The sequence below is a fragment of the Paramormyrops kingsleyae genome, chromosome 6 (assembly GCF_048594095.1).
Source record: "Paramormyrops kingsleyae isolate MSU_618 chromosome 6, PKINGS_0.4, whole genome shotgun sequence".
NCBI classification, from domain to species: domain Eukaryota; kingdom Metazoa; phylum Chordata; class Actinopteri; order Osteoglossiformes; family Mormyridae; genus Paramormyrops; species Paramormyrops kingsleyae.
Genome location: NC_132802.1, coordinates 35477102 through 35503623, shown reverse-complemented (window position 1 = coordinate 35503623; position 26522 = coordinate 35477102). Strand labels below are relative to the sequence as shown.

The following is a 26522-nucleotide window of genomic DNA, read 5'->3' as shown; positions in this document are numbered from 1 at the left end:
GCAATCTTCAATGGACATTTATTGTAAATGAGTAATCTCGCAAAACATTTGCAAAACCAAACAGGAAAACAATGAAAGGGAAAACTCTTATCCTGACGTGTAAAATGCATTCTGCAAACTGATGGGGATCTTCAATAAACATCGACAGTAAAAGAGCAATCTTCTCAAACATTTGTAAAAGTCGATAAGAAAATGATCTATGGACATTGAGCGTAGAACAGCAATGTTCCTCATGGCACTTCAGCTTTACTAGATGTAACATTCATGTGCTTCTTGCATGACCAAGACTATGGAAAACAGCATATCCAAACCCATCAAAGATAAAAGGAACTGTGCGTTCCTGGTGTCATTTAAAGCATGATTTTCTGACTGTTATGTTGAAAACGTGGGTATTCAGAAAGGAATGTACACAACTGTGAACAAAAAGTGCACGGTGAGATTTTGTGCTACCAAGCAAAATCATGAAATTGAAAAACTCTGATTTTTATCCCACACACCGTGTAACAGCTGACAGCATGAGGGGCTCGTTGGTCTAGGGGTATGATTCTCGCTTTGGGTGCGAGAGGTCCCGGGTTCAAATCCCGGACGAGCCCATGTGCAGTGCGGTTGATGAATGGGGATCCCTTAGTTTGTGTGGTAGGCTTTCCCAACCTATCTGCTGGTGAATAGTATCTTATACCACGATAACTAGTGACCAAGATGGAGATAAGCAAAGACAACATTCTATGACAATCGATGCTATGATACATACTTGTGTAGCTTGTGCTCATTTAACCTCTGCCTGTCACTCCTTCCCTACTGAATGACACAAATGGCATGATTTTCAACTTCACGCTTTTTGCTTTTGTTTCACGTCAATTTCTCTTTACATTTGCAAGTGCATTGTCTTAGTGATTTCAGCAGACAGATACATATTGGCAGAATTTAGCAGACCCACCTTCGGCAATCGATTGTGATCTTCAATGGACATTGACCGTAAAAGAGCAATCTGCTCGATTCTTTGCAAAACCCAACACCTCAAAGATTAAGCTCAAACATAGTGTCCACACATGCAGAAGGACCTTGTGCAGATGAGGCAAGTAACTTCTGGAGGTGATTGCAATCTTCAATGGACATTTATTGTAAATGAGTAATCTCGCAAAACATTTGCAAAACCAAACAGGAAAACAATGAAAGGGAAAACTCTTATCCTGACGTGTAAAATGCATTCTGCAAACTGATGGGGATCTTCAATAAACATCGACAGTAAAAGAGCAATCTTCTCAAACATTTGTAAAAGTCGATAAGAAAATGATCTATGGACATTGAGCGTAGAACAGCAATGTTCCTCATGGCACTTCAGCTTTACTAGATGTAACATTCATGTGCTTCTTGCATGACCAAGACTATGGAAAACAGCATATCCAAACCCATCAAAGATAAAAGGAACTGTGCGTTCCTGGTGTCATTTAAAGCATGATTTTCTGACTGTTATGTTGAAAACGTGGGTATTCAGAAAGGAATGTACACAACTGTGAACAAAAAGTGCACGGTGAGATTTTGTGCTACCAAGCAAAATCATGAAATTGAAAAACTCTGATTTTTATCCCACACACCGTGTAACAGCTGACAGCATGAGGGGCTCGTTGGTCTAGGGGTATGATTCTCGCTTTGGGTGCGAGAGGTCCCGGGTTCAAATCCCGGACGAGCCCATGTGCAGTGCGGTTGATGAATGGGGATCCCTTAGTTTGTGTGGTAGGCTTTCCCAACCTATCTGCTGGTGAATAGTATCTTATACCACGATAACTAGTGACCAAGATGGAGATAAGCAAAGACAACATTCTATGACAATCGATGCTGTGATACATACTAGTCTAGCTTGTGCTCATTTAACCTCTGCCTGTCACTCCTTCCCTACTGAATGACACAAATGGCATGATTTTCAACTTCACTCTTTTTGCTTTTGTTTCACGTCAATTTCTCTTTACATTTGCAAGTGCATTGTCTTAGTGATTTCAGCAGACAGATACATATTGGCAGAATTTAGCAGACCCACCTTCGGCAATCGATTGTGATCTTCAATGGACATTGACCGTAAAAGAGCAATCTGCTCGATTCTTTGCAAAACCCAACACCTCAAAGATTAAGCTCAAACATAGTGTCCACACATGCAGAAGGACCTTGTGCAGATGAGGCAAGTAACTTCTGGAGGTGATTGCAATCTTCAATGGACATTTATTGTAAATGAGTAATCTCGCAAAACATTTGCAAAACCAAACAGGAAAACGATGAAAGGGAAAACTCTTATCCTGACGTGTAAAATGCATTCTGCAAACTGATGGGGATCTTCAATACACATCGACAGTAAAAGAGCAATCTTCTCAAACATTTGTAAAAGTCGATAAGAAAATGATCTATGGACATTGAGCGTAGAACAGCAATGTTCCTCATGGCACTTCAGCTTTACTAGATGTAACATTCATGTGCTTCTTGCATGACCAAGACTATGGAAAACAGCATATCCAAACCCATCAAAGATAAAAGGAACTGTGCGTTCCTGGTGTCATTTAAAGCATGATTTTCTGACTGTTATGTTGAAAACGTGGGTGTTCAGAAAGGAATGTACACAACTGTGAACAAAAAGTGCACGGTGAGATTTTCTGCTGCCAAGCAAAATCATGAAATTGAAAAACTCTGATTTTTATCCCACACACCGTGTAACAGCTGACAGCCTGAGGGGCTCGTTGGTCTAGGGGTATGATTCTCGCTTTGGGTGCGAGAGGTCCCAGGTTCAAATCCCGGACGAGCCCATGTGCAGTGCGGTTAATGAATGGGGATCCCTTAGTTTGTGTGGTAGGCTTTCCCAACCTATCTGCTGGTGAATAGTATCTTATACCACGATAACTAGGGACCAAGATGGAGATAAGCAAAGACAACATTCTATGACAATCGATGCTATGATACATACTAGTGTAGCTTGTGCTCATTTAACCTCTGCCTGTCACTCCTTCCCTACTGAATGACACAAATGGCATGATTTTCAACTTCACGCTTTTTGCTTTTGTTTCACGTCAATTTCTCTTTACATTTGCAAGTGCATTGTCGTAGTGATTTCAGCAGACAGATACATATTGGCAGAATTTAGCAGACCCACCTTCGGCAATCGATTGTGATCTTCAATGGACATTGACCGTAAAAGAGCAATCTGCTCGATTCTTTGCAAAACCCAACACCTCAAAGATTAAGCTCAAACATAGTGTCCACACATGCAGAAGGACCTTGTGCAGATGAGGCAAGTAACTTCTGGAGGTGATTGCAATCTTCAATGGACATTGATTGTAAATGAATAATCTCGCAAAACATTTGCAAAACCCAACAGGAAAACGATGAAAGGGAAAACTCTTATCCTGACGTGTAAAATGCATTCTGCAAACTGATGGGGATCTTCAATACACATCGACAGTAAAAGAGCAATCTTCTCAAACATTTGTAAAAGTCGATAAGAAAATGATCTATGGACATTGAGCGTAGAACAGCAATGTTCCTCATGGCACTTCAGCTTTACTAGATGTAACATTCATGTGCTTCTTGCATGACCAAGACTATGGAAAACAGCATATCCAAACCCATCAAAGATAAAAGGAACTGTGCGTTCCTGGTGTCATTTAAAGCATGATTTTCTGACTGTTATGTTGAAAATGTGGGTGTTCAGAAAGGAATGTACACAATTGTGAACAAAAAGTGCACGGTGAGATTTTCTGCTGCCAAGCAAAATCATGAAATTGAAAAACTCTGATTTTTATCCCACACACCGTGTAACAGCTGACAGCATGAGGGGCTCGTTGGTCTAGGGGTATGATTCTCGCTTCGGGTGCGAGAGGTCCCGGGTTCAAATCCTGGACGAGCCCATGTGCAGTGCGGTTGATGAATGGGGATCCCTTAGTTTGTGTGGTAGGCTTTCCCAACCTATCTGCTGGTGAATAGTATCTTATACCACGATAACTAGTGACCAAGATGGAGATAAGCAAAGACAACATTCTATGACAATCGATGCTATGATACATACTAGTGTAGCTTGTGCTCATTTAACCTCTGCCTGTCACTCCTTCCCTACTGAATGACACAAATGGCATGATTTTCAACTTCACGCTTTTTGCTTTTGTTTCACGTCAATTTCTCTTTACATTTGCAAGTGCATTGTCATAGTGATTTCAGCAGACAGATACATATTGGCAGAATTTAGCAGACCCACCTTCGGCAATCGATTGTGATCTTCAATGGACATTAACCGTAAAAGAGCAATCTGCTCGATTCTTTGCAAAACCCAACACCTCAAAGATTAAGCTCAAACATAGTGTCCACACATGCAGAAGGACCTTGTGCAGATGAGGCAAGTAACTTCTGGAGGTGATTGCAATCTTCAATAGACATTGATTGTAAATGAGTAATCTCGCAAAACATTTGCAAAACCCGACAGGAAAACGATGAAAGAGAAAACTCTTATCCTGACGTGTAAAATGCATTCTGCAAACTGATGGGGATCTTCAATACACATCGACAGTAAAAGAGCAATCTTCTCAAACATTTGTAAAAGTCGATAAGAAAATGATCTATGGACATTGAGCGTAGAACAGCAATGTTCCTCATGGCACTTCAGCTTTACTAGATGTAACATTCATGTGCTTCTTGCATGACCAAGACTATGGAAAACAGCATATCCAAACCCATCAAAGATAAAAGGAACTGTGCGTTCCTGGTGTCATTTAAAGCATGATTTTCTGACTGTTATGTTGAAAACGTGGGTATTCAGAAAGGAATGTACACAACTGTGAACAAAAAGTGCACGGTGAGATTTTGTGCTACCAAGCAAAATCATGAAATTGAAAAACTCTGATTTTTATCCCACACACCGTGTAACAGCTGACAGCATGAGGGGCTCGTTGGTCTAGGGGTATGATTCTCGCTTTGGGTGCGAGAGGTCCCGGGTTCAAATGTGCAGTGCGGTTAATGAATGGGGATCTCTTAGTTTGTGTGGTAGGCCTTCCCAACCTATCTGCTGGTGAATAGTATCTTATACCACGATAACTAGTGACCAAGATGGAGATAAGCAAAGACAACATTCTATGACAATCGATGCTGTGATACATACTAGTCTAGCTTGTGCTCATTTAACCTCTGCCTGTCACTCCTTCCCTACTGAATGACACAAATGGCATGATTTTCAACTTCACTCTTTTTGCTTTTGTTTCACGTCAATTTCTCTTTACATTTGCAAGTGCATTGTCTTAGTGATTTCAGCAGACAGATACATATTGGCAGAATTTAGCAGACCCACCTTCGGCAATCGATTGTGATCTTCAATGGACATTGACCGTAAAAGAGCAATCTGCTCGATTCTTTGCAAAACCCAACACCTCAAAGATTAAGCTCAAACATAGTGTCCACACATGCAGAAGGACCTTGTGCAGATGAGGCAAGTAAGTTCTGGAGGTGATTGCAATCTTCAATGGACATTTATTGTAAATGAGTAATCTCGCAAAACATTTGCAAAACCAAACAGGAAAACAATGAAAGGGAAAACTCTTATCCTGACGTGTAAAATGCATTCTGCAAACTGATGGGGATCTTCAATAAACATCGACAGTAAAAGAGCAATCTTCTCAAACATTTGTAAAAGTCGATAAGAAAATGATCTATGGACATTGAGCGTAGAACAGCAATGTTCCTCATGGCACTTCAGCTTTACTAGATGTAACATTCATGTGCTTCTTGCATGACCAAGACTATGGAAAACAGCATATCCAAACCCATCAAAGATAAAAGGAACTGTGCGTTCCTGGTGTCATTTAAAGCATGATTTTCTGACTGTTATGTTGAAAACGTGGGTATTCAGAAAGGAATGTACACAACTGTGAACAAAAAGTGCACGGTGAGATTTTGTGCTACCAAGCAAAATCATGAAATTGAAAAACTCTGATTTTTATCCCACACACCGTGTAACAGCTGACAGCATGAGGGGCTCGTTGGTCTAGGGGTATGATTCTCGCTTTGGGTGCGAGAGGTCCCGGGTTCAAATCCCGGACGAGCCCATGTGCAGTGCGGTTGATGAATGGGGATCCCTTAGTTTGTGTGGTAGGCTTTCCCAACCTATCTGCTGGTGAATAGTATCTTATACCACGATAACTAGTGACCAAGATGGAGATAAGCAAAGACAACATTCTATGACAATCGATGCTGTGATACATACTAGTCTAGCTTGTGCTCATTTAACCTCTGCCTGTCACTCCTTCCCTACTGAATGACACAAATGGCATGATTTTCAACTTCACTCTTTTTGCTTTTGTTTCACGTCAATTTCTCTTTACATTTGCAAGTGCATTGTCTTAGTGATTTCAGCAGACAGATACATATTGGCAGAATTTAGCAGACCCACCTTCGGCAATCGATTGTGATCTTCAATGGACATTGACCGTAAAAGAGCAATCTGCTCGATTCTTTGCAAAACCCAACACCTCAAAGATTAAGCTCAAACATAGTGTCCACACATGCAGAAGGACCTTGTGCAGATGAGGCAAGTAACTTCTGGAGGTGATTGCAATCTTCAATGGACATTTATTGTAAATGAGTAATCTCGCAAAACATTTGCAAAACCAAACAGGAAAACGATGAAAGGGAAAACTCTTATCCTGACGTGTAAAATGCATTCTGCAAACTGATGGGGATCTTCAATACACATCGACAGTAAAAGAGCAATCTTCTCAAACATTTGTAAAAGTCGATAAGAAAATGATCTATGGACATTGAGCGTAGAACAGCAATGTTCCTCATGGCACTTCAGCTTTACTAGATGTAACATTCATGTGCTTCTTGCATGACCAAGACTATGGAAAACAGCATATCCAAACCCATCAAAGATAAAAGGAACTGTGCGTTCCTGGTGTCATTTAAAGCATGATTTTCTGACTGTTATGTTGAAAACGTGGGTATTCAGAAAGGAATGTACACAACTGTGAACAAAAAGTGCACGGTGAGATTTTGTGCTGCCAAGCAAAATCATGAAATTGAAAAACTCTGATTTTTATCCCACACACCGTGTAACAGCTGACAGCATGAGGGGCTCGTTGGTCTAGGGGTATGATTCTCGCTTTGGGTGCGAGAGGTCCCGGGTTCAAATCCCGGACGAGCCCATGTGCAGTGCGGTTGATGAATGGGGATCCCTTAGTTTGTGTGGTAGGCTTTCCCAACCTATCTGCTGGTGAATAGTATCTTATACCACGATAACTAGTGACCAAGATGGAGATAAGCAAAGACAACATTCTATGACAATCGATGCTATGATACATACTTGTGTAGCTTGTGCTCATTTAACCTCTGCCTGTCACTCCTTCCCTACTGAATGACACAAATGGCATGATTTTCAACTTCACGCTTTTTGCTTTTGTTTCACGTCAATTTCTCTTTACATTTGCAAGTGCATTGTCTTAGTGATTTCAGCAGACAGATACATATTGGCAGAATTTAGCAGACCCACCTTCGGCAATCGATTGTGATCTTCAATGGACATTGACCGTAAAAGAGCAATCTGCTCGATTCTTTGCAAAACCCAACACCTCAAAGATTAAGCTCAAACATAGTGTCCACACATGCAGAAGGACCTTGTGCAGATGAGGCAAGTAACTTCTGGAGGTGATTGCAATCTTCAATGGACATTTATTGTAAATGAGTAATCTCGCAAAACATTTGCAAAACCAAACAGGAAAACAATGAAAGGGAAAACTCTTATCCTGACGTGTAAAATGCATTCTGCAAACTGATGGGGATCTTCAATAAACATCGACAGTAAAAGAGCAATCTTCTCAAACATTTGTAAAAGTCGATAAGAAAATGATCTATGGACATTGAGCGTAGAACAGCAATGTTCCTCATGGCACTTCAGCTTTACTAGATGTAACATTCATGTGCTTCTTGCATGACCAAGACTATGGAAAACAGCATATCCAAACCCATCAAAGATAAAAGGAACTGTGCGTTCCTGGTGTCATTTAAAGCATGATTTTCTGACTGTTATGTTGAAAATGTGGGTGTTCAGAAAGGAATGTACACAACTGTGAACAAAAAGTGCACGGTGAGATTTTCTGCTGCCAAGCAAAATCATGAAATTGAAAAACTCTGATTTTTATCCCACACACCGTGTAACAGCTGACAGCCTGAGGGGCTCGTTGGTCTAGGGGTATGATTCTCGCTTTGGGTGCGAGAGGTCCCGGGTTCAAATCCCGGACGAGCCCATGTGCAGTGCGGTTAATGAATGGGGATCCCATAGTTTGTGTGGTAGGCTTTCCCAACCTATCTGCTGGTGAATAGTATCTTATACCACGATAACTAGTGACCAAGATGGAGATAAGCAAAGACAACATTCTATGACAATCGATGCTGTGATACATACTAGTCTAGCTTGTGCTCATTTAACCTCTGCCTGTCACTCCTTCCCTACTGAATGACACAAATGGCATGATTTTCAACTTCACTCTTTTTGCTTTTGTTTCACGTCAATTTCTCTTTACATTTGCAAGTGCATTGTCGTAGTGATTTCAGCAGACAGATACATATTGGCAGAATTTAGCAGACCCACCTTCGGCAATCGATTGTGATCTTCAATGGGCATTGACCGTAAAAGAGCAATCTGCTCGATTCTTTGCAAAACCCAACACCTCAAAGATTAAGCTCAAACATAGTGTCCACACATGCAGAAGGACCTTGTGCAGATGAGGCAAGTAACTTCTGGAGGTGATTGCAATCTTCAATGGACATTGATTGTAAATGAGTAATCTCGCAAAACATTTGCAAAACCCGACAGGAAAACGATGAAAGGGAAAACTCTTATCCTGACGTGTAAAATGCATTCTGCAAACTGATGGGGATCTTCAATACACATCGACAGTAAAAGAGCAATCTTCTCAAACATTTGTAAAAGTCGATAAGAAAATGATCTATGGACATTGAGCGTAGAACAGCAATGTTCCTCATGGCACTTCAGCTTTACTAGATGTAACATTCATGTGCTTCTTGCATGACCAAGACTATGGAAAACAGCATATCCAAACCCATCAAAGATAAAAGGAACTGTGCGTTCCTGGTGTCATTTAAAGCATGATTTTCTGACTGTTATGTTGAAAATGTGGGTGTTCAGAAAGGAATGTACACAACTGTGAACAAAAAGTGCACGGTGAGATTTTCTGCTGCCAAGCAAAATCATGAAATTGAAAAACTCTGATTTTTATCCCAAACACCGTGTAACAGCTGACAGCATGAGGGGCTCGTTGGTCTAGGGGTATGATTCTTGCTTCGGGTGCGAGAGGTCCCGGGTTCAAATCCCGGACGAGCCCATATGCAGTGCGGTTAATGAATGGGGATCCCTTAGTTTATGTGGTAGGCTTTCCCAACCTATCTGCTGGTGAATAGTATCTTATACCACGATAACTAGTGACCAAGATGGAGATAAGCAAAGACAACATTCTATGACAATCGATGCTGTGATACATACTAGTCTAGCTTGTGCTCATTTAACCTCTGCCTGTCACTCCTTCCCTACTGAATGACACAAATGGCATGATTTTCAACTTCACTCTTTTTGCTTTTGTTTCACGTCAATTTCTCTTTACATTTGCAAGTGCATTGTCTTAGTGATTTCAGCAGACAGATACATATTGGCAGAATTTAGCAGACCCACCTTCGGCAATCGATTGTGATCTTCAATGGACATTGACCGTAAAAGAGCAATCTGCTCGATTCTTTGCAAAACCCAACACCTCAAAGATTAAGCTCAAATGTAGTGTCCACATGTAGGATCAACCATGCCCATATCACAGGGCCTAAATTCCAGGTGGCCTGAGACAAGGCCGAGCCTGGTACGAGAGGCACCAAAGGGGGCTTACACACATAAACACACACACACAGATAACAAGGGAGGCCAGCACTCCAACTTTTATTGCCCAAAGATTTAGGGACCTACAGGCAAGCAGAGTGGACTTCATGGACAGGGGTCCCTCGACTTGGCACACGACCCCCCCTCCCCATACACTCTGCCTTACATATCACTCACCCAACAGACAAACACCCTAAAGGAACTTTCATTTAGGTTTGGCTTTTGTATACCCTGTATATTGATTTACTCATGACTACTAGTCTCAATATACAGATAGGTTATGTTTGTGTGTGTCCTTAGACAATCTTAGTGTTTTGTGTGCCACCCTTATAACCATGTTCACGGAGTATCACCTATTTCACCCCCTTGCCCTTGAACACATATAAATTTAAATAAATAGATAGGTATAGCTACCATTGTATATATGTTCTCATGGTATACCAGAAGAATCTGGAAAATTAGTATAACCAATGTGGAAGCAATCAGGAAGCAACCAACGTCTTGTAAGCGCTTTTTTACCAGCAGTTGTTAAAATTCCAATTAGATATCTCTCGGAGGGTCTTATTTGAAGATCAGCACTTCCTAAAAATAATGTGGAAAAGTGCAAGGGCATTGAAGTTTTAAGAATACCCATCCGTGAACTTTTGATGAACTCAGGCGAATCCCTTCCTTCAGTAGCAAACCTTGGCAGCTTCAGATTGTTCCACATTGTCTGGTTAGAGGGTTAATAATATATTTGTCCTTCAACATAGCGATAAGCTGCAGCACTAATAAAGTACATATTCATCCATCAAAGGCTAACAAAATGGCTAACAGATGCAGAAACTTAGCCAACACAAGGTTCATACTTGTTTTCCATCACATTGTGCACAGCAGTAACTGGTCTGCATTCTCTGAAGGTTACAAAGTCACTCGCTACAGTTTACATCAGCTTCTTATAGAGTCCTAATCATTACATTCTCTATGCATTATGAAGTGCTAAATAATATTCCATAGTCGCATATTAGAAATTAATACTGACTTCCGCCTCATATCGGCGAGATGAATATTTTAAAAGATATTTAGCATAAACACTGCTAGAAAGCCAGATGAGATGAACAGGTAACCCATAATTTAAACTAAACTAGAAGTAAAATTCATATCCCTAGGTAGTTTTGCGTCTACTAATATTAACATAAACTAGCAGTGCCAGAAATCGTTCATTTAACCACATATACTACCATACTAACCAAACCTACGGTTAATGTTTATGCTGTCGCTTGTGTATATAAAGCTTATTCTCATATATATCATAAGATATATCATCCCGGCACACGCCTCCACTTTACCCCGACCTGCAGAACTGTCCTAAACGTGGAAATGAGTTGCGTTGTGAACCTGTGGTCGATTACTTTTCCTCAATAAGTTGAAATTGAATTTGCGAACTGAATTCAGATTAAACTAATAAACTCAGATTGAGTTTTTTTAATGCGACAACTGCATATTCAAGTATACACAATTCATATTCAGTTTCTAGTAGCACAAATATCAGCCCATAGAGGTAGCCCTCAATGGCCACCACAGGTATCTCGATGGCGGGTCTCCCCACTCTTAGATTAGTTTGCATCCTTCCCGTGTCAAGTCCAGTTAAGATGGAAAGTTCCTCTACCCTCTGTGAGAGCAAAAGCAACCTATCAAACACATCTATTGCTGATACCCGATTGTTTTCCATGTCATCTGCTAAGGCACAAATACTTGCTACAGGCTCTTCTGCCGCTATTACTCTCTAAACGAACAAGTCCATTGAATGCTGGTGAGGCCCTAAACAAGGAAGTGACGTCGTTAATGAAGGTCCGCCTTGATGAGCGGTCTGACAGTTGGGAATTGCAAATTGAGTTTTCTTCCCCAACATGCAATGCAATTGCCGGGGACACCATTGCATTTGAATAAAATGGCAAAAAACCCATGGCAATACGCAATGCAATTCAGTGCCTTGTTATTCTATTTATTATTCAAAATATTTTGAAATTAATTAAGGATTGCATAAGCACTTTGCACATTGAATTGCCGATTGCAAGATATATTTTCAAATTACATGCTCAGATTAAATATTGAAATGACAAATGCATGCTCTGATTGAATATTGAATTGCCAATTGCAAAATGAATTGCCATTTGAATTTTTGTGCTTATAATCTTCCATAGTAACATTCATGTGCTTCTTGCATGACCAAGACTATGGAAAACAGCATATCCAAACCCATCAAAGATAAAAGGAACTGTGTGTTCCTGCTGTCATTTAAAGCATGATCTTCTGACTGTAATGTTGAAAACGTGGCTGTTCAGAAAGGAATGTACACAACTGTGTACAACAAGTGCACGGTGAGATTTTCTGCTGCCAAGCAAAATCATGAAATTGAAAAACTCTGATTTTTATCCCACACACCGTGTAACAGCTGACAGCATGAGGGGCTCGTTGGTCTAGGGGTATGATTCTCGCTTAGGGTGCGAGAGGTCCTGGGTTCAAATCCCGGACGAGCCCATGTGTAGTGCGATTAGTAAATGGGGATCCCTTAGTTTGTGTGGTAGGCTTTCCCAACCTATCTGCTGGTGCACAGTATCTTATACCACGATAACTAGTGACCAAGATGGAGATAAGCAAAGACAAAATTCTATGTCAATCGATGCTGTGATACATACTTGTCTAGCTTGTGCTCATTTAACCTCTGCCTATCACTCCTTCCCTACTGAATGACACAAATGGCATGATTTTCAACTTCACTCCTTTTGCTTTTGTTTCACGTCAATTTCCCTTTACATTTGCGAGTGCATTGTCGTAGTGATTTCAGCAGACAGATACATATTGGCAGAATTTAGCAGACCCACCTACTGCAATCGATTGTGATCTTCAATGGACATTGACCGTAAAAGAGCAATCTGCTCGAGTCTTTGCAAAACACAACACCTCAAAGATTAAGCTCAAATGTAGTGTCCACATGTAGGATCAACCATGCCCATATCACAGGGCCTAAATTCCAGGTGGCCTGAGACAAGGCCGAGCCTGGTACGAGAGGCACCAAAGGGGGCTTACACACATAAACACACACACACAGATAACAAGGGAGGCCAGCACTCCAACTTTTATTGCCCAAAGATTTAGGGACCTACAGGCAAGCAGAGTGGACTTCATGGACAGGGGTCCCTCGACTTGGCACACGACCCCCCCTCCCCATACACTCTGCCTTACATATCACTCACCCAACAGACAAACACCCTAAAGGAACTTTCATTTAGGTTTGGCTTTTGTATACCCTGTATATTGATTTACTCATGACTACTAGTCTCAATATACAGATAGGTTATGTTTGTGTGTGTCCTTAGACAATCTTAGTGTTTTGTGTGCCACCCTTATAACCATGTTCACGGAGTATCACCTATTTCACCCCCTTGCCCTTGAACACATATAAATTTAAATAAATAGATAGGTATAGCTACCATTGTATATATGTTCTCATGGTATACCAGAAGAATCTGGAAAATTAGTGTAACCAATGTGGAAGCAATCAGGAAGCAACCAACGTCTTGTAAGCGCTTTTTTACCAGCAGTTGTTAAAATTCCAATTAGATATCTCTCGGAGGGTCTTATTTGAAGATCAGCACTTCCTAAAAATAATGTGGAAAAGTGCAAGGGCATTGAAGTTTTAAGAATGCTTTCCACTGCTTTATGATGGTCTGCCCAGAAATGTTTTATCATTGGACACTCCCAAAATATATGCCAATGATTGGCTTCCCGAAACCCACAATGTCTCCAGCATTTGGTGTCCCCTCCCTCAATACGTGCCTTCTGTTTTGGTGTAATAAAGAATCTGATAAGACATTTCCACCCAAATTCCCGCCATATGTGAGAGTTAGTACATTTCCATAGGAATTTATATACATCAAGCCATTCCTCATTTGGTATAGAAAAGTTACCCTCTTTTTCCCATTTTTCTTTAATATATCCTGCAGAGTGATTTTTTTCAATCCTAAAACCTTTATAGAATTTGGATATGACACCTTTATTTGAGCCACCTTGATAAGTGTTGCAGCCTTGACATTTCATGTTTTAAATATTTAGGTTTAAATGTTTAATGCTTAGATATGTATTTTGTTTTTGTACTTTTTGTTGTAGTTGCCTTGGTTTACATTGGAGAGGAACAACAGTAGCGGAAAAACTGAACTGTCCGTTTAAGGCGAGGGTCGTGTGATTGTGGGAAAGGGGTTTTCCGTTGATGTTGAAAAAACAAAAAAAAAGAGTGTCGTAAAGAGTAGAAATCGGAACACTGCCTGTATTGTTCGGTAAAAGAAGTACTGCAAAATAGATGGCTGAAAAACGCTGAATTATTAAATCAGTTAAAAAAGTAAAGAACCGGACTCACTTCGATCGTTTCATACCCGTCAAGGGTGTAACATAAGCATCTATAAATATCTTTACAATTGGGTCGTCAAAGTCTGTTTTACTTTTGATGTTGTTTTCAAAGTGATTGCGTAGTTGGAGATATCTATAAAAATCATGTTTCTCAAGATAATATTTTCCCTTCAAGCTGTCAAAGTCTTTCCAACCTCCATTTTCCGTAAGAGAATAGAATGTTGTTATTCCTTTTGAGATCCATGATTTGAATCTATAATCCATTCTATTTGGTTTAAAATCAGGGTCAAAAGCACACCATTGAATTATTTGTATGTCACGCCCCGCTCCGTCCGATCCTACTGTGTGCCACGCCCCCTCGTTAACCTCATGTGGAATCCCAGTGTTTTACAGCTGTTTTGGATTGTTGTCATTAGTTCAGTGTATTTAGTCCGCGTTTCCGTTTGTATCCCCAGTCCGGTCATTGACGTTGTGACGTTATGTGCTGCTGTGCTGTCGTGTTTCCCCGGTCCTGCTCCCCTTTAATAAATCCCCGATCTACCCTGCTTCCTGGCTCCTGCTATCCTGCTTCCCGTCTCGTCTCGCCCCGCCCCACGCCGTAACAGAATGACCGGACTCAACAAGAAGCCCCAGATCGGTGAGGCGGAATTTCTCGACCTCACCGAGGAGGTGTTATATTGGCTCACCCAGCCCGAAGTCCAGGAGGATCCCCTGCTTCGGGCTATAGCCAGCCGGAGCAGGGACGTCTTAGAGGAGATGTCCCTGCCCGGAGACGCGCACCTTGCGGGGGAGGTGCGCGACAACGTGCGGCAGCTTCGGGAGGGGGTTGCCAGGATATCGCTGAGGTAGGTCGCTTTGGACTGCGGGCTGCCAGACAGCGAGCTACCCGTGGTGCCCCTGCCTCCGCCTACCTCAGCGCGGAGAAGAACGCGGAAGAAGCGGAGAGGCAGAGGACGGGAAGACGCGCAGGAGGTCTTTTTGGGGGCTGTCTCCCTTTCCGCAGCTTGCCCTGCTGAACGCTGGGAGAATCCCCGCCCGATTCTCCACCTGGCGGTGTTTGCGGGTGACGTCACCGCCGCTGCGCTGCCTAAGCCCGCAACCTGCCCCTTCACCGGGACGCGCCTGGCCCTTAAAGGGGCCAGGTCCATTAAGGACACTATCCCGCGGGTTCTGCAATTTCGGAAGCGGGCAGCGCCCCCCGTGGTTCCTGAGGCTGCAGTGCCCCCCGTGGTTCCTGAGGCTGCAGTGCCCCCCGTGGTTCCTGTGACGCCTGCAGCGCCCCCCGTGGTTCCTGTGACGGCTGCAGCGCCCCCCGTGGTTCCTGTGACGCCTGCAGCGCCCCCCGAGGTTCCTGTGACGCCTGCAGCGCCCCCCGAGGTTCCTGTGACGCCTGCAGCGCCCCCCGAGGTTCCTGTGACGCCTGCAGCGCCCCCCGAGGTTCCTGTGACGCCTGCAGCGCCCCCCGAGGTTCCTGTGACGCCTGCAGCGCCCCCCGAGGTTCCTGAGACGCCTGCAGCGCCCCCCGAGGTTCCTGAGACGCCTGCAGCGCCCCCCGAGGTTCCTGAGACGCCTGCAGCGCCCCCCGAGGTTCCTGAGACGCCTGCAGCGCCCCCCGAGGTTCCTGAGACGCCTGCAGCGCCCCCCGTGGTTCCTGAGTCACGGCCCAGTCTGGAGAAGGCTGGGAGATTTTTCACCCTCCAGGGCCTGTACTGGCGGGTGGTGGGTGAACCCGCCATAAGGGACTCCCCGGAGGCTGTAGCGCTCCTGGAGCAGCTCCGGAGGGAGTTTGCTGCCGTCTCTCCAGCGGCTCCGTCTCCACAGCTGGAGAGGGCGGAGGAGACCTTGAGGCGACTGCTCCAGCTGCGGTCAAAGCTGGCTCCTCCAGAAGCTCCTGCAGCGCCCCCCGAGGTTCCTGTGCCGCCTGCAGCGCCCCCCGAGGTTCCTGTGCCGCCTGCAGCGCCTCCCCGTGACTCCAGTGCTCCCCGTGACTCCAGTGCCTGCAGAGGCGCCCCCTGCTGGCCGCGCCTCCGCCCGAGGCGCCCCCTGCTGGCCGCGCCTCCGCCCGAGGCGCCCCCTGCTGGCCGCGCCTCCGCCCGAGGCGCCCCCTGCTGGCCGCGCCTCCGCCCGAGGCGCCCCCTGCTGGCCGCGCCTCCGCCCGAGGCGGCCGCAGTGCCCGCGCCTCCGCCCGAGGCTACCGCTCTGCCCGCGCCTCCGCCCGAGGCGGCTGCTCTGCCCGTCCAGCCCGGCTCACCCGCGGCCTCACAAGCTACCTCGCCTGAGCTCCCCGCGGCCCCTGAGCTCCCCGCGGCCCCTGAGCTCCCCGTGGCCCCTGAGCTCCCAGCTCAGCCTCCCAAGGCCCCTGTCCCCGAGGAGGTCCCTGACTGCTGTCATGATGCTCCTCCCTCCATAGTGGAGTCGGAGGGGGAGCTTGAGTGGGACCCCTCGGGGATTGCTTTGACTGCCCCCGTGGCTTCCCCTGTGACTGCCCCCGTGGCTTCCCCTGTGACTGCCCCCGTGGCTTTCCCAGTGCCTCCTCCGCTGTCACCCCAGTGTGACAGACCCCGGCCGGGTCCCCGCCTCTCAGTCTCCCGGAAGGGGCGGGGACACCTGCGTCGGGGCCGGGTTCCCTCCTGCTCCCTCCGTGTCCCCTCCGTCTCTCCCTCGTCCCGTTCCCTCGGCCCCTGTGTGGTTCCCTCCTGCTCCCTCCTCCCTGTCGCCTGCGGTCCCTCCGGCTGCTGCCCTTCGCCCGCCTGGGCTCCTTCGGGCTCCCTGTTTCCCCCCGCCCTTTGCCTTTGTGCCCCCTGTGTCTGCTCCTCGTCCTCCTGTTTCTCCTGTGTTCACTCCTGGCCCCTTTGTGTCGCCGTTCGGTGTTCCTTCTGTGCCCTCTGTGTCTCCCTTCTCTGTCTGTCTCTCTGCGTTCCCGGTCCTTTGTCGGGTTTTGTCTTGGTTCCTGTCCTTGTTCCTGTTCTGTGTCTCTGTCTTGTTTCCTGTTTCTCGTTGATGTTTTTTGGTTTTTGTCTTTCGGGTCCTGTTCCCCGGTCTCGTCTCGTCCGTCGCCTCCTCTTGGGCGCGCCCGGTGTGCGCGCCTTTGGGGGGGGGGGTTCTGTCACGCCCCGCTCCGTCCGATCCTACTGTGTGCCACGCCCCCTCGTTAACCTCATGTGGAATCCCAGTGTTTTACAGCTGTTTTGGATTGTTGTCATTAGTTCAGTGTATTTAGTCCGCGTTTCCGTTTGTATCCCCAGTCCGGTCATTGACGTTGTGACGTTATGTGCTGCTGTGCTGTCGTGTTTCCCCGGTCCTGCTCCCCTTTAATAAATCCCCGATCTACCCTGCTTCCTGGCTCCTGCTCTCCTGCTTCCCGTCTCGTCTCGCCCCACGCCGTAACATTGTAATTTACAATCCAATTTATACTCTTCTTTTATTACATTCCAGATTCTTAGTTGAGCTTTAATCCATGTGTTTTGCACCTCATCTATAAATCTTCTCAAGTTTTTATGTGCCAATACTGCTTGAATTGGGGGATCATTATTTCGAGCTCAATATCTTTCCACCTAGCTTTATACTTCGGATTACATATGTTAATTAAGTATTTAGTCTGGGACGCATAAAAATAATCCCTAAAATGGGGTAATGCCATACCCCCTTCCTCCTTTGAAAGCTGCTTTGCTCCACGCCTGCTCCACCCTCTGTGGTTCCTGGTCCCCTGGACCCTGTTCCTGCCCCAATTCCCATGGCCCCTGTCCCCGAGGTGCAGATCAACGGAAGGGGAGATCCATTCCAGGATCTCCCTCAACCGAAAGGCGACGGCTTGCGCCGCGAGGTCCTCAATTACCTCGGGCTGTTCGAGCCAGCATGCCACCTCCTCCAACAGACCGCGGTGTTCCGCCTCACTGAGGGGAGGCGTCTTTACTTTTGTTCTGGTCATTCTGTCATGTTCCAAAACGGGGAAGCAGGAGCAGGGACACGAAGAGTCGGGTAAACAGGGTTTTATTTAGGGAAACACCAAAATGCAGGACTAAACGCATACAAACATCAATGACCAGAAAGAGGTAAGACAGACTTCTAAGCACTAAATACTAGAATCATTAACAACAACTAGACACCGGAATTCCACATGCAGTAACAAGGGGGTGTGGCACACAGCACAAGCTTATATTGTTCACATACACTCCGGGGGCCTGTACTATGAAGCGGGGTTATTGGCTAATTGGGGAAACTTGTCGGATTTAAGGTAGTCTGGGCAAAATGTAAGCGAACGAGTATGAAGTCCATTTAGACTGTGGTACCTTAAATCTGACAAGTTACCCCAATAAGCCAGTAACCCCACTTCGTAGTACAGGCCACAGGAAAGATAGTGATAGAATATGTGTCTAATGTATTGTAGCGTGGGTGAGGTGCCGGTGGGTTACCATTTTTGCATAATTCCCTTGTAATATGGGCAAAACGGACTAACAAGACTCAGGTGCGGCTGGTTTGTAGACGTCCACGGCTGAGGGAAACGCAGGGATTAAACGCGTAGGAAGGGGCTGGACATCACACTATATATTTATCTACCTATTTTGGTCTATTTCAATCTTCATTGCTACATCTTTCTACACACAAACAAGAATTTCATTGTATTTCAGTACATCCGGTATTTCATACATATCACCAAGGTTCTAAAGTTTCATCAAAACTTTAGAGTGAGATTACATTAAGGGCGAAACGTGTGTTTCACGGTCAATGCGTGAGACTTCAGAGCCCTGCCTACCGCATTCATCGAATGTTGCTCTTACACTTCCACCTTTTGCGCACTCCATCTGTGTGCGCATCCATGTAATAGCGTGCTTGCAGCTGGATCACACGTAACTTATTTTTTAATTTATCTGGAAACAACAAATGCTATTTTATGATTGGCTGGTAGGTGGATATTAATTCTGTATAACTCGGGACAGATACGAACTCCGCGGAAAACTCCACTCTGTATGCATGCTTATCGTCCAATACACCAAAGGGACACCTTGGTGGGCGTTATCCCTTACGTCTCACCTGAGAAATACGAAGTGTTGCATGTGACCGTGTGAACTGGTGCGTCAGCCTTGAGAGCCTTGCATATGACAGTAAATCTAACTGAATCATTTTACTATGCGCGATGATATAATCTGTCATTTTCATATGCGATATATGATACTGTAATGTTATGTGTATGCGTGAACAACACATATTAAGCACGGATGATTTGATCGTGTGAATGCGTCAAGCACGTACTGTATAGACTAGCTGAATTATTTGTGGTAGAACAGGGAAAGAACTAAGCTACACAGGGCTCCGGCCCCCCAGGACTGCAGTTTGACACCGCTGGTTTAGAGCACTTGTTTCCAGCGAGTTTTCTAACTGTGGCACCTTAAATCCGACAAGTTACCCCGATAAACCTGTAACCCCGCTACGTAGTACAGGCTACTGATGAATTTCTATCTTCCTGAAATTAGGTGCGAATAATCAGAAACCAGGCAGGATGGAAAACCTGCTGGAAACAGGTTTTCTCCAGGATCAGGGTTGCCTACCCTTGCAATAAGGAAATTAAAAGCAAAAGAAAATCAAAAGCAAAACTATAGCGCACTTTAACTTCGAAGTGAAAATTCGTTCGCTGAGTAGCTTTTTGATCTGTGTTTATGACTTAATCTACTGTGAAAAGAATTAAACTCAACTAACTCAAAAGACACTGATGCTGCATGAAGTATAGATAGACAGGTCCTTCTGAATACAAAAGCTGTGTTTGTGTAAAGTTAAAGTGAAAATAACTAGAAGATACCAGCGGTAGGTACTGAAAGATATATTTTATTTACAGTATTTGTTTGTTTGCGTTTGTTCTTCTGCTTGTTTATTTGACCTTTTCTCGCGATTCTGCTGTGACTGATGAGCAATGAACTTATTTATGAAATACATGATGATAACGTTGTATCTGCCACATACATGATTATAGGCTGCGGTCGTAAAACGATATTTTATTGGGGTGAAGCACCGTGCTGACCCGAATATAAGACGGTTTTTCCCTCAAAATACGTCTGGAAATGTGGTGTTGCCTTAAAGTATATTCGAAATCTAGACAAAAAAGGAGATGACGCCAAACACGAAAATTTGTAACGAGTGTTTTGACTTGCAGTAATAGGCCTATAGATTTCCCGTAAGTTTCTTGCGTGAGGGTGAGTCTAAAAGCGTGAATATCACGTAATACGGAAGTCTGTAGAGGACATGCATGAACTTTTTTTTTCTTTTCGTTATCACGACTTATTTTTCACGTGATCTCGACATAACAAAAGTCGTTTTCTCGAGATCACAACTTATTTTTTTTATTGTGATCTCGACATAACCCATGTCATTTTCCCATGATCTCGAGGTTTAGTATCATCCTCATATGGACGAATGCATCAGATTTTACTTTGATCGTGGACTGTCCCAATCACAATCATAATCAGAAGACTTTATTAATCCCGGAGGAAATTGCTCACATTGCGACTGCACAATCACATATAAACACGAAGACAAGAACAGTACAATATAAGTAAAAAAAAAAAAAAAACAGGAATGAAGTGTAAAACAAATTACGGCACTTTTAAACATTATAATAAATAAAATTAAAATTAAAAATCTCTGTACAGGAAAAGTAAAAGTGTATATTGCACAGTAAAGTAAAAGTAGGCCTATATTGCACCAATCTTCACACTGTGGGAAAACGTTGAGATATATTAATGCACCGAATCATGGATACGAGGAAATAACACTGTCTTTCGGTGCTAGAAAATTAGCATATTAGTGTTCGTCATTCGAGAAGGAGGCTCAGAAATTTGCAGCTATACCGTCGGAGAAATTATAGTGAACCTGAACGAGTAGTTAGTTTCATTACCAACCAACTGGAGAGTCCGGGACGTCTCCATGGCTACCGGGTGATGTTTGAAAGATGTCGACTTAAAAGAATAAGACAAAATAAGTCGTGATATCGAGATAACGAAAAGAAAAAAAATATTATGCATGTCCTCTACAGACTTCCGTACAGATGAGAGCTGGCGATGCTTGTGTTAGGCGTGTGTCCTTGAATGTCGTGTAAATTGTTGGCTTCCCTGACTGTGCCGCTGCTAGTATTAAGCCGACAGCTATTAATATAGATAGTAACATTCATTTTAATAGAGCTGTCATATCATTTGTTAATATGGCTCAATCAATACGTTTGTGGAGTTTTTAATATTCATTATTTAGCCCCCCCCCCCCCCCCCCCCCCATTTTTTGGAATGTTTGCTCTTTAATGCACTTACTGTATAATCCGATTGCCCGTGGTTGCTTTTTAAGATGTTTTTGCTGGTTAATTTATTATATGTTCTTGTCAAATAAAATTATTCTTCTTAAAGTTAAGACTTTGTAGTCCAAAAACTGTTTTTCTAAAAAGTAGGGCTGCCACTAACTATTGTTTTTCTATGAATTGATCTATGGACTATTTTACTGATTGGTCGATTAAACTAAAAGATTAATTTTCCTCAATTAAATAGATCAGACAATAAACAAATAGACAAAATTTTATTTTTACAGCAACAAACTGTATGTTATTGCAAGGCTTTAGGTATAATGGACCCCGGCTTTTCGGCACCATACAAACATTATTTTCACCACAATTCGATAAGCAAATTAGTAATATGCCTAACATACGAATGAGGTGCGTATTGTGATGCCCAAAAGTTAGTAATATGTATAAATTCGGTGTATCTTTATGCTTATTAAAATCAGTTAGCAGAGCACGCCACATGCGACAGTTTAGGTAAATCATGGAAACGATAAGCACTTAAGTCAAGAAAGGGACAGATCAGCAACCACATTATCTTTTAAAAGAGGAGATATTGTGGATAAACAAGGTAAAAAGATGTTGATGGTGTGGCGCTGCTTTTTGCTGAATAAAGCTCGCACGTTTTTTTTTCTTTTTATAAATATAGTTTTCATTTTTATTCCAGTTCACGAATTAATTTCTTTTATCTAGTGTCCGTTTTGGTTTACTATAATAACACTGGTCCCAACAAGCCCAATGCGCACGAACACACACTGGCACCGTCAATCCACGCAGAATAATCCCAGATTTAAGCCTAAACGTTTTTTCAAACACTTATTCAAAGGAGATTTTAAGGTAGCAGACAGACAACTTTTTGGCTTTAAAAAAGAGTGTATTTAGCAGCTACAAGAACAAAAATATTAAATGCTCTCTGTGCTAATAATACTGTAACGTGCTAATGATACTGAAAGCACCTTTGTGCTCTCTCTTCATACATTAGTGCATAGCGCCGGTGCCCGTGTAGTATGCTATCGAACTTTTCACAGTGTAAAACCTCGTTTTTTGTTTAGTGATAATTTAACTACTCCCATAATTACGTAGTGATATTAAAGGAAAACATTTGTTATAATGCATTGAAGCATTTTTAGAAATCATAATGGTAATTTCATTAAAATAAATAACGATGCGTCGATTTAAAATATTGATGTCGACTATACGTAGATTAATCGCGGCAGCCCTACCAAGAATAGTTGCCAAAAAATGTGTGGGGGGTCGTCTTATATTCGGCCCAGTATGGTATATCCATTATCTTTATTTGATTATACACAGCGATGTACCACAAATGTTAGTTCCTAACTTAAAGACTTTGATGTCTTTTAAGGACATGCCGGAGTTTGCTTCTGTTTGCGACTACTACAAACATTGTAAGTATATTTGACATGCCATAGTAAAACGACTCTTAAGCTCGCACTGTGTCCAGACTCAAGCGCAGGGAAGAAACGGCAATAGGCGTCAGAACCGACTAAAACATGAGGTAAAAGATAACAAACAGAAGGAAAGTTGATTTGAAAATTTTTCTTAATACAGTACTCAGAAACTGTGCAACTTAGGCTAGAGAGCTTAAACCATCCTATTTGGAGATGGTCATTACCTAATGACCATGAGTACTTCTTAGTAACAATTTAGTATTGCCCACATCTCACCATCGTGAAAACTTCAAATATCAGCTTAACATTAAAATTATTCTGATCTGCAATAGTATATTTGTTTAATTTATTTATTTTATTTTTTTGTATTTTGTAGATAAATATTATCATTTCTTTGCCGTGTGCTTTGGTTTGAGCTGTGGGCTGGTCAGCTACCGACCACGCGTCCGTGAGTAATTAAGATCCGCAGAGCTGTTTCACAGTAGTTCACGTACAGTAATGAGACGATCACTCACCAGCCTTGTTTTTCCTTTCTAGCTACTACCATGTCGCTGATCTTCACGTTGTTCTTCACGGTGGTGTTTGAGGTCATGGGTTTAGTCATTGGTAATGTCATCATTATAGCTATTACAGTTATAGACATTATAACTAATATTTTACTTTAGAATATGTAACTATGTTATTCACACACACACACACACACACACATATATATATATATAGTGGTACCTCAGATCTCGAAATTAATCCGTTCAGAACTCCGGACCGAATCCTTAAAATTTCGAGTTCTGATCGAATTTTCCCCATAAGAAATGATGGAAAATCAATTAATTGGTTCTCAGCCCAAAAAAATTACACCGAAATATGTTTTTTATTTTTTTTTAGCATTTAAACACAAAATGAACCGGACAAAACAAGAAAAGCATATACTGTACTAAACACATCTAAGCACATTTATCAAAACAGTAATTTTTAAAGTAAGAAAATAGATGTATCCAAACAATGTGTAAAGTTAAAAAAAATTATGTGTCATGCCCCGATGGTCCGCTCCTTCCGTTTGCCACGCCCCCTCGTTAACCCCGTGTGGAAGCCCCTGTGATCAGCTGTTTCTGGTTGTTGTCATTAGTCCTCTGTATTTAGTCCGCGTTTCAGTTTGTTTCCCCAGTCCGGTCATTGTATTGTCCATCTGCGTTTTGCCTACCTTACCTGTAATTAAACCCCGTATTCCCCGATACCCTGACGTCTGCGCCTTTGTCTCCGTTCTGTACCCGCTGGACAGGACAATATTATTATAATTAAATGTATTAATGGTTTATTATTAATATAAAAAATAATGAATAAGAAATATTTCTTTTTAAATGTATTTTATTATATAATAATAATTACTGTTACTGTCTATCATTGTCTAAATGTACTTTTACTGTGTAAATATATGTATTCAGCTAGTGTAAACAGGCACGCTGCTATCACAGCGAATGTGAGGTTGAGACTGAAGCGTTACCCTTTGTTTCCGCTGAGAGACGTGTGGCGTGACTCATTTCCCCGCGCAACAAGTTATCTTAGGTCGGCGTTCACGGTTTGACATCTGAGATTCAGACCGAGTTCTAGGTATTTTTTTTTCGAACTGAACTAATGAGTTCGAGAACTGAGGTACCACTGTGTGTGTGTGTGTGTGTGTGTATATATATATATATATATATAATCACACACACACATACACACGTGTATATACACTCACCTAAAGGATTATTAGGAACACCTGTTCAATTTCTCATTAATGCAATTATCTAATCAACCAATCACATGGCAGTTGCTTCAATGCATTTAGGGGTGTGGTCCTGGTCAAGACAATCTCCTGAACTCCAAACTGAATGTCAGAATGGGAAAGAAAGGTGATTTAAGCAATTTTGAGTGTGGCATGGTTGTTGGTGCCAGACGGGCCGGTCTGAGTATTTCACAATCTGCTCAGTTACTGGGATATTCACGCACAACCATTTCTAGGGTTTACAAAGAATGGTGTGCAAAGGGAAAAACATCCAGTATGCGGCAGTCCTGTGGGCGAAAATGCCTTGTTGATGCTAGAGGTCATAGGAGAATGGGCCGACTGATTCAAGCTGATAGAAGAGCAACTTTAACTGAAATAACCACTCGTTACAACCGAGGTATGCAGCAAAGCATTTGTGAAGCCACAACACGCACAACCTTGAGGCGGATGGGCTACAACAGCAGAAGACCCCACCGGGTACCACTCATCTCCACTACAAATAGGAAAAAGAGGCTACAATTTGCACAAGCTCACCAAAATTGGACAGTTGAAGACTGGAAAAATGTTGCCTGGTCTGATGAGTCTCGATTTCTGTTGAGACATTCAAATGGTAGAGTCAGAATTTGGCGTAAACAGAATGAGAACATTGATCCATCATGCCTTGTTACCACTGTGCAGGCTGGTGGTGGTGGTGTAATGGTGTGGGGGATGTTTTCTTGGCACACTTTAGGACCCTTAGTGCCAATTGGGCATCATTTAAATACCACGGCCTACCTGAGCATTGTTTCTGACCATGTCCATCCCTTTATGACCACCATGTACCCATCCTCTGATGGCTACTTCCAGCAGGATAATGCATCATGTCACAAAGCTCGAATCATTACAAATTGGTTTCTTGAACATGACAATGAGTTCACTGTACTAAAATGGCCCCCACAGTCACCAGATCTCAACCCAATAGAGCATCTTTGGGATGTGGTGGAACGGGAGCTTCGTGCCCTGGATGTGCATCCCACAAATCTCCATCAACTGCAAGATGCTATCCTATCAATATGGGCCAACATTTCTAAAGAATGCTTTCAGCACCTTGTTGAATCAATGCCACGTAGAATTATGGCAGTTCTGAAGGCAAAAGGGGGTCAAACACCGTATTAGTATGGTGTTCCTAATAATCCTTTAGGTGAGTGTATATACACACACATACTCAAATGGAGGACTCTGACAAAAGCAAAGATTGAAGAACACACTTATTTTAATTTCAAAAATTAAACTGGTCTAAGACTATTTCCTAATTTATTTAACTATATTTCCTATTCTAACACATTTCATGTATGTTTTCATGGAAAACAAGGAAATTTCTAAGTCATCCCCAAATTTTTAAATGGTAGTGTATAAACACTGCTTAAAAAATTAAAGGAACACTTTTTAATTAGAGAACAGCATCAAGTCAGTTCAATTTCTGGGATATTGATCTGGTCAGTTAAGTAGCAGAGGGGGTTGTTAATCAGTTTCAGCTGCTTTGGTGTTAATGAAATTAACAACAGGTGCACAAGAGGAACAAAAATAAGACGACCCCCAAAACAAGAATGGTTTAACAGGTGGAGGACACTGACATTTTTCCCTCCTCATCTATTCTGACTGTTTTTTCACTAGTTTTGCATTTGGCTACAGTCAGTGTCACTACTGGTAGCATGAGGCGATACCTGGACCCTACGGAGGTTGCACAGGTAGTCCAACTGCTTCAGGATG

The 26522-nt window shown here is 43.0% G+C and overlaps 9 non-coding genes across 9 annotated transcripts; all 9 read left to right on the top strand.

Annotated features, from left to right (window-relative positions):
- Positions 1 to 521: 521 nt before the first annotated feature.
- Positions 522 to 593, top strand: trnap-ugg (transfer RNA proline (anticodon UGG)). Its single transcript has one exon. It is a non-coding gene; the product is annotated as a tRNA-Pro (tRNA).
- Positions 594 to 1619: 1026 nt separating this feature from the next.
- On the top strand, positions 1620 to 1691 carry trnap-ugg (transfer RNA proline (anticodon UGG)). Its single transcript has one exon. It is a non-coding gene; the product is annotated as a tRNA-Pro (tRNA).
- A 1026-nt stretch (positions 1692 to 2717) lies between these two features.
- On the top strand, positions 2718 to 2789 carry trnap-ugg (transfer RNA proline (anticodon UGG)). Its single transcript has one exon. It is a non-coding gene; the product is annotated as a tRNA-Pro (tRNA).
- Positions 2790 to 3815: 1026 nt separating this feature from the next.
- On the top strand, positions 3816 to 3887 carry trnap-cgg (transfer RNA proline (anticodon CGG)). The gene has a single exon. It is a non-coding gene; the product is annotated as a tRNA-Pro (tRNA).
- A 2109-nt stretch (positions 3888 to 5996) lies between these two features.
- On the top strand, positions 5997 to 6068 carry trnap-ugg (transfer RNA proline (anticodon UGG)). The gene has a single exon. It is a non-coding gene; the product is annotated as a tRNA-Pro (tRNA).
- Positions 6069 to 7094: 1026 nt separating this feature from the next.
- Positions 7095 to 7166, top strand: trnap-ugg (transfer RNA proline (anticodon UGG)). Its single transcript has one exon. It is a non-coding gene; the product is annotated as a tRNA-Pro (tRNA).
- A 1026-nt stretch (positions 7167 to 8192) lies between these two features.
- Positions 8193 to 8264, top strand: trnap-ugg (transfer RNA proline (anticodon UGG)). The gene has a single exon. It is a non-coding gene; the product is annotated as a tRNA-Pro (tRNA).
- A 1026-nt stretch (positions 8265 to 9290) lies between these two features.
- Positions 9291 to 9362, top strand: trnap-cgg (transfer RNA proline (anticodon CGG)). Its single transcript has one exon. It is a non-coding gene; the product is annotated as a tRNA-Pro (tRNA).
- A 2987-nt stretch (positions 9363 to 12349) lies between these two features.
- On the top strand, positions 12350 to 12421 carry trnap-agg (transfer RNA proline (anticodon AGG)). Its single transcript has one exon. It is a non-coding gene; the product is annotated as a tRNA-Pro (tRNA).
- Positions 12422 to 26522: the final 14101 nt, after the last annotated feature.